At 33.9% G+C, this 9206-nt stretch overlaps 1 protein-coding gene across 2 annotated transcripts in view; it reads left to right on the forward strand.

Moving 5' to 3' along the window:
* Positions 1–6664: 6664 nt before the first annotated feature.
* LOC106458275 (neurexin-1-like) overlaps positions 6665–9206 on the forward strand; it is a 165949-nt gene continuing 163407 nt past the window's right edge. For both annotated transcript variants that reach the window (XM_022384430.1, XM_022384432.1), the window contains exon 1: positions 6665–6745. The gene's annotated coding sequence lies outside the window, so the exon portion shown is untranslated. The remainder of the gene's footprint in view (positions 6746–9206) is intronic.

Raw genomic sequence — 9206 nt, forward strand, 5'->3', positions numbered from 1 at the left:
TGGAACCAACTAGAACGCCGTTCCGGTTGTTAACTTTTTTTTTATCGTGTCGTTCCTGTTGTTAAACTATTCAAGCAGAGTTGTGCAGCATGGGACTGCTGTTCGCGAATTGGATATGAAACTCGACCGTTCCACTTGTTAATTGTTTACATCTCAAGCACTGGTAGTTAGTGAAATTACTGTTTACCATTATATAAAACTATTTTCTAACTTTACTTCATCTATATTGTTATATTAGTTTAGCTCCTATCTTAAAGGAAAAGCTTATAACAATACCAAAGACACTTAGGGTCGTCGTGGATCTTTACTAATATTTCAGGTTGGTGTAAGCACGAGGTTTTGGATTGACTAGCTATTTCATATGCTAAGTAACTAGCTTGGTCTCAGAGCGTCTCTTCTATTATAGTTATTTAATGAGATCATTACTCATCGTTATATGACAAATCCAAATTTAATCGGTTCTGCTAATGCATATTCATGAGAATGTCTAGAACATTTGTGATAGAGTAATAACTTGGATGACACAAACTTCGAGTTTATTAGAAGACATAAATGTACTATGTTTCAGCAAATTGATCCGGCATCTTCAGATGTTTGACTCTATGCCAATCACCTGAAAATACCAGGTCAACCCGGTGAAACGTAGTCTATTTATGTACATTTTAGTTCCAATAAACTCTAATATGTCATCTAAGTTGTTAATTTAATATTTTCCTGAGTTACCTCATTATATGTACTTGTGAAAATGTTATATTAGTTATTTGGTAGTTTCTTTTCTTCCCCAAAATGTGAGTTTCAAGAAGAAAAGATAACGTAGAGGCCTAACCTATTTTTTGATTCGCTACAGCAGACTAGTTTATTTAAATTCACAGCTCATCAGTGCCGCTTGGAAGAGCGAAGCAAATAAACAAAGTAGGCCTCATATTGTGGTGGAATGTAAACAATCTGTTTGATTTTTATACATAGTTCTTTACTCTCTATTAATAACGTAAAATACCTCAGGTGTTCGGATCCAAACACCTCAAGCATTTTACGTTATGGGTAGAGAGTAAAGGAATATACAACAAAACCATTTTACATTGTTTTCAGTACACGTGAACAACAGAGTTGATAATCTGTCGTCGACTTGATCAATCATCATATTAATAATCAATATTCAAGTTATTTTGGCCTCCTTTCAAAAGAAACTTGCTCTATACATTCTCTGACAGCATATTCTTCAGGTTAAGATACTGAAGATAAACTATCTATCACTCGATTCCTCACTTATCACAGTTAAAGGAATTTTTCCACCGTCATAATTATCTTTGTCCGGACAAGAGTACTTTCCAGCTTGTAGTTAGCGGTAGTTAGCGGCTTGTAGTTTATCAACCGGTCACTTGAAATAATCTTCTGATAATTGCTGTTCTAACTTAAACTATTTGATATAAAAATTTTCCTGTAGTTTTATTACTTTTCACTTAACCCGACATCTCTAATGCTCGGCAAAAGCGGGAAGTGTTTCAGTTTAGCTACAGTTCATTTCTGTCAATACTTTAATTTTTATAATTACCATCGCTGTTACTTTATTGTTCATTGTGATATTTTTCGTATCTCATTATCCCTAATATATTTTGGCTAGTTTTTAGGGATTAACAATATTTATCACTTTCGGCTGACCTCTTTTTAAATTGTGAGAAAAGAGTAGGTGTGGCCTTAAAGTCTGATTCGTTGTGTAAAGACGCAGTTTGCAGGATGTTCAGTAACTTTTCATTGTTATTGCACTTATGTTGGTTATTTTTAATTAGAGTATTAATATTTTTTACTATTTATTGGATTATTTTGTTATTCATTTAAGCCAAACACTTAACAATTTATCTCATATATTAAGCTAATGTACAGTTATACTGTCAGAGCGATTTAATGAGATTTCATTGGTCACTAGACGTTGTTAGGGGGATTATGTAATGTTTGGCGTATACTGGTGTCACTTTTCAAAGGACACGGAAATCACTGATAATGCATGGAGCAAACACTAGGTTATGTGTCTAGTAATAAAGTGGTATTTCATTTTTATTGTTAGTTTCATCAAGATTATTGTTTAAAATATATATATATGTATATATAATTCATTTTAATTATTTAATTAAAAAAATCATTAGAACGCTTCTCCCCAAAATATAATTTTTATTAATTAAGATAATGGCACTGCACACAAATTGCTGTACATTTTCTTAAGCATCAAATGAGCGTACAAAAATCGAAAACGTAAGAAGTATTATACAATTATTTCTAAAATTATACTGACATTGCAAACGTTACATGGTATTAAATTGGAACAAAGTAACCCCGTGAAGGAAGTGATCATAAAATTTTGTAGTGATTAGTAAACATATATTTCTCAGTTCACAAATACATTTGTTTTATTTCTGAGTGCGTATTTTTTGGCCAACGTTGAAACTCTAACTGTCGCTCGGAACTGGTCACATACATGTATGTCATGGCTGCTTATAGAACTTGACATGGAGCTATGTCGTCCATGGAGGTTTGTAGCTTTGAAGAAGTAGGAAAAGAAATTAGTATTGCTTCCTCTTTCCTTCTTTAATCGTAGTTAACTTATAGAGTTTTTCGATTCACGTTAAGTCTTCTGAAGCTAAGAAAACCAGCAGAAAACCCAATATACTGTCTTTATATACTGTTAATGTTGAAGATTTTAGAACAAATCAGGTTTCAGAATAAGCTAATGTAATTAAACGAAACAACAAACTGACAATTGTTTAAGTAGCCTATATAGCTTATGCTATTAGATTTTACGGACACGGTTGATGTTTTTGAGCTCAATGGAATTTCGTTACTAGTTTGAAAAAATGCAATTGGTTATACAATACAAAAAAACAATAGCTAATACGAGAAAAAAACAAAATTTATAAGGATGCTAATTTTAGAGCTTACATTGAATGATGAAACACAAAAATATGAAACTAATTACTATTTCAAAATGAATTTATTCACATAAATGTCTAAAATAATTTCTAATATGACTAAAAGCGCGTACGCGGGGGGAGGTTTACCCCTATTTTTGTGATGTAAAGAAATTAAGCTTATATAGTTGTAGCACAGCTGCTTATGGTATTTAACGTTTTGGATGTTTGTGGATTATATGTGAACAGGCACCATAGTAGCACAGCGGTATGTCTGCAGACTTACAACGCTAGAAACCGGGTTTCGATACCTGTGGTGGGCAGAGCACAGATAGCCTATTGTGTAGCTTTGTGCATAAATTCAAACAAACAAACAAATATGTGAACAGCCATGCAATTGTTTAAGCCATATTTCATACAAAAGTATTTCCATATTTATTCTCATAGCATTTATTTTTCTAAATATTTCTGACTGGCATATCCCCAGACTCCCGTAGCACTAACATGCTTTGTATGCTGATTGTGCTTCGCACAATATGTGTTGGTTTTTGATTTCACAAATTAGAATGTATGGGCCTGAAAAGACTGAATTTAAAACACTTAAACCCTACTTCTAAAACGAATATTTCAAATTAGTAAATTATATGAAACTTTGTGTTTCTTCACCTACAATGCTTCCTAACACTAAAGGTTTCTTTTAGGTTATATTATTAAATAAACAACGAAAATTAACTAAAGAGGATGCTTCTGTAGTTGTATGTTTTCAAGATAATAGAACGTTCACTGTTTCTATATGTCTAGGTAAACTCTGCATTCCAAGAAGTAATTCTTTTCAAAAACACTTGAGCAAAAAAACAAAAAAAAAAAACATCAACAACATAAAAATTTTTTTTTTGCTCACAAACACAGTAAAATAAAGCAACTTCCCCACACCACATTTTGATCTGTGGAATTCAGTTATAAATTGTAGGTTAATTAAGAGCTAAGGTGAACGTAGATTCAATCTTACAGCACGTGAAGAAAATGATGAAGTGTGAGTTATGCCTAATTACTTTATTTAGATTACAATAGACGATTACTGATAATGAAACCTAAGTTAGAGAATAGGTTAATCAATAGAGGTTTCATAAAACAGATGTTTCAAATAAAGTGTATTTGGTAAAGCCAATTCTCACACCACAATTCAATATTTGATATTTACAGAAAATAATAATCAGTAAATTGGTAATGCGTTTTAAAAGCTAACAAATATGTGAACGGTACAGAAACGTAGAGGTTTTATGCACTTGGGATTTATTGCTAAACAATGTTATCATTTCTTTTACAAAAGAAAGAGAATAGGAAAGCCTCTCTAGACAAGGTTTGGAGCAGGGATTCCCCTTCGGTTTTACGAAAATTTTGCGATATATTCTGTTTCCATTGTTTTGTAGGATTCAAAGCAAAGCGCTTCACAGCCATGTATTTTGTATCCCTTAAAATGTATTGAATGTCTAGCATTCGAGGCCATAAGGATTTCTTTAAATACATTAAGGGTAAACAAAATGTTATGATGGGGGTAGGACCCTTGAGGGATGATAAAGGAAGGCTAGTTTCTGATGATTATGAGATGGCTGGGTTATTAAGTTTTGTTTTTTCTTCGGTTTTTACCAACAAAGATTTAAGCAGTATTCCCCATTTTGAACAGTTGATAGATGGAAAAAAAATCAAACTAAAGACTGCATTAATTCTGAGCTGGTTAAGAAAAAAATGGGAAGTATAAAAAACGATAAGGCTCCTGGGCCAGATAACATTTCCCCAAAGATTTTGAAGGAGGTAAAAGATTGGATATGTGAGCTACTTACTACTATTTTTTCTCTGTCCTTGAATAGTGGGCAGGTACTAGAGGATTGGAAGTTAGCTAATGTAACTTACATTAGTCAGTATGGTTTGACTAAGGGAAAATCTTGTCTTACAAATCTTTTAACATTTTTTATGAAAAGGTACTGCTTATGTAGATGAGTGCAATGGTGTAGATTTGGTGTATCTGGATTTTCAGAAGGCATTTGACAATGTGCCACACAAAAGACTTGTAAAAAATTAGTTCTATAGGTGTGGGGGATAAGTTAGCAAATTAGATATAAGAGTGGCTGGATGGAAGAAAGCAGAGGGTTGTTATAAATGAAGTTCAGTCAAACTGGATTAATGTCATAAGTGGGGTACCTCAGGGTTCAGTCTTAGGACCTTTGCTCTTTTGATTTACATCAATGACATGGATGAAGGAATACTCAATAAATTACTTAAATTTGCAGATGATATTAAGGTATTGGGTGTTGCTAACTATGAAGAGGATGCTGTTGATTTACAAAAGGATTTAGATCATTTAGTGAGTTGGGCAAATAAATGGTAGATGGGTGTTAATTATAATAAATGCAAGATAATACATGTGGGTTAACATAATTTGAATTATAATTACAATTTGGATGGCAATAACCTTAATAGTGTTATGAAAGAAAGGGATCTTGGTGTAGTGATTGATCAGTCTCTTAGCCAACCAAGCAGTGTGCTGTTGCTATTGATAGGAAAAATAGGATTTTAGGTTGTATCTACAGAAATATTGAATACAAGTCTAAAGAGGTTATAATTTCATTGTACAGGTCACTGGTTAGGCCACATTTGGAATAATGTGTTCAGTCTTGGGCTCCTTACCTTAGGAAAAACATTGAATTGTTGGAAAGAGTTCAGAAAAGGGTTACTAGAATGGTGCCTGGGATTGAAGGGTTGTCATACGAGGAGAGGTTGAAATCTCTGAAATTGTTTTCTCTTGAAAAAAGAAGAGTTCGGGGGGATTTGATTGAGGTGTTAAGATGGTAAAGGGAATTAATAGTGTTGATGCATCATCTTTTTTCATACTTAACAGTGAGAACAGTAGGACTACGGGACACAAGTATAAATTTTGGCAGAGTAGGAATAATCTTCAGCTAAGACAGTTTTATTTCTGTAACAGGGTGATTGGCCTTTGAAATGGGATACCTTTGGATGTTGTACAGGCAGTAAATGTAAGTGAGTTTAATTAAGAGAAAGCTTGATAAGTATGTGAATGATAAGGGCTGGCTTTAAGATTTTTATTATTTTAATTTAGTTTAGAGGATGGAACAGCCGAGATGGACCAATAAGTCCCATGTTGTCCCAAAACATTATGTTATGTTATAATGTTGTTTTCATGTTGTTACCATGATAGCTTAGGTCACTTTTATCTTATTACTTTAATTCTTTATATCAGTGTCTATAATAAGTACCCTGAGCACATTCTACTTAGCACATTTCAAACATTAGAGAGTAAGTTAAATTTTGAACGTTATCTCTTTATACGTTGTGACTAGAGTTGTGGAAAGCACGTAGCACAGTGAAGAGTAAAAAGGATTTAAACGGGAATACTAAGTGTTGAAACTCTGAATAAATAATTCCTTTTTTTATTGAGAGTGAATTTTCAAGTTAAAGGGAACCACTGGTTTTGTGACAATAATTATTATTTATAGCGAAAGCATTAACAAGTAGTCTTTTAGGGAATTTAACAATATTTTATTCTCACAACATCATTGTTGAACAAATATTTAGAAATTTCGACTATAAAACACAAAGTACGTTTATTCTCGCAAGTTCAAGTCATGAATTAAACCTCATAACTCATGGATAGACACGTTTATCATAGTGTTCAATTTGAATACCTTGGAAAAGTTCTGTATTTGTTCTGTTTCTCAGACATTTCCATCTTTGGTGGTTTATAGTTACGGAGAGAGCAGCGTCGGTAATGTCGTGGAACATCTTTAAATACAGAGGAAATAATAAACACCGTGAAAGTTACAAAGGTGAGTTATTTCTTCTAGCCACATGAGTATTTTTCATACAGTTTTTGTTTCAGAAGTTTTGGAAAAACAAAACTAACCCTTAACTGTTGACGTCATAAGATTAGCTACGGTTAAGTTTGTTTTATGAATAACAAGATTGTGGTGATTTTCTATCATAATTCCATGGTCTTTTAATTAGTAGGGTAAATTTTTGCGCAAGTGTTTAAAAAGTTCAGTTCTTTTTATCTCGTGGAAACTAAATATTTTGTTACAGACGTAAGAGAAGCGGTGCTAGGGCAACGTTTTTAACACTGGTGCCGATTGTAGCTATCTCAAACATCGCCTGGATCATTTGTATGGGACGCCATCAATCTTTGTACATTGCTACGGGTGGGCGGAGAAACGTCTTAATTACCGAGCCTCCTGAGCTGATTGGTCAAGGCATTAATCTACAATTTTACTGGTTAATTGGCGCTATCTTTAAGTTGGCTCTTATCTTGATAAGGCAATTTAACACAAAAACAGGCCCTAAGAAGTCTTGGACACATATAAAAAGGATGAATAAAATAAACAAAACAAACACACTATCATATCTAACACTCAATCACAATAATAAAATTTCATACGCAGAAAACATAAAGCAAGTGTTTTTAAATAACAGCTACGAAAAACCTTTAAAATACCAGACGAACCAACTATGAATAATCACTTTCTTAACACAGTAAATAATTACGTTAAAATGAATAGCCTTCTATACACATACAACTTCAACTCAAACACGTCTCGCACTAAAGCTAGCTAACAGGCGAATACGACCACATATCAAAACAATTAACTAAACCAATCACAAATGCAGAAGCCATAAGCAGCAAAGTACCAGGACAGGACAGAATACAAAACATATTAATAAAAATTAGGGTCTTCCAAGATTGTATGAGCATTTAGCAGCACTATTTAAATATTTCTACCAAATCAGGCTATATACCGAGCGGAAATCGTGAATAACACGGAAAACTATAGACCTATCAGCCTAACCAGCTTTACAGGAAAACTGCTAGTAAAAATACTAAACAACAGTCTACCTATTTATCTAGAATTAACTTCAAAACTACCAGATATTCAAAACGACTCTAGAAAATACCGACAAACTACTGATCACTTAATTAGATTAACAGAGAAAATAATAAACAGCTTTAATAAAACCACTGCACGATCGGATGTTTTCTCGACTTAAAGAAAGCATTCGACAAAATTTGACTCAACGGTCTAAGATATAGAGCCGCTATAGTGTAAAGTTAATGTTTGAACTACTATTTTGCACTTTTTCCGGTTTAATCATGTTCATCATGTATATAAACGACTCTAAAAAGTCCGTGGCCATTTGGAAGAGTGCCTAAAATCCTATAACACCATCATACAATATTTGTTTTTGTTTTGAAATTTCGTGCAAAGCTACATGAGGGCTATCTGCGCTAGCCGTCCCTAATTTAGCAGTGTAAGACTAGAGGGAAGGCAGCTAGTCATCACCACCCACCGCCAACTCTTGGGCTACTCTTTTTCCAACGAATAATGGGATTGACCGTCACATTATAACACTCCCACGGCTGAAAGGGCGAGCATGTTCAGTGGGACGGGAATTCGAACCCGCAACCCTCAGATTGCGAGTAGCGCCTTAACCACCTGGCCATGCTGGGCCACATACAATATACAACCACTGATAAACGAAATAGAACACTTCTGTAACAAATGGAGGATCAAAATATATATACATGAAACACAGCTAATATTAGGTCGTCAAGAAATTAATGTCGCTTTTTTTTAGATGAAAAAAACCCGAACAATTTATATATCAAAACAAAACATTTAGTAAATGAAATAGTCTCCATTCTTATCAATGATGTTTTCCATTTTACAATCAGGTTGTTAATGCCCTAATTAAAGAAATCACTTGGGTTTGAAACAAAAAAACATGTCGATGTTCTCTTCTTCCACATTTGCATACGTTTTCCCATTAAGATGGTGTTGCAGCGAAAGAAAAAGATGATAATCTGATGGTGCCATATCTGGAGAATATGGTGGGTGGGAATCAACTTCCCAACCTAACTCCATAATCTTGTGTTGCGTCACACATGCCACATATAGATGTGCATTATCATGGAGAAGAAGAACACCTTTCAAATTGAGGAGAGACGGGCATTTCTGATGATGGGCTTGATTTAAACGTTCCAGTTGCTGACTATAGATCTCTGCATTGACAGTTTACTGTGGTTTGAGGAGTTCGAAACAAATTACTCCTTTGATGTCCCACCAAATGCAAAGCATCACTTTCTGTGGATGGAGTCCTGGTTTTGGGGTCAGAAGTGGTTTTTGTCTAGGATTGAGTCATTATTCTTAGCGTTTAATATTCGCATGGAGAATCCATTTTTCATCACCGGTGACAATTATGTCCAAAAACAGTTCACGCGCATTACGCACCAGAAGA

This window comes from Limulus polyphemus, unplaced genomic scaffold (assembly GCF_000517525.1).
Source record: "Limulus polyphemus unplaced genomic scaffold, Limulus_polyphemus-2.1.2 Scaffold438, whole genome shotgun sequence".
NCBI lineage: Eukaryota > Metazoa > Arthropoda > Merostomata > Xiphosura > Limulidae > Limulus > Limulus polyphemus.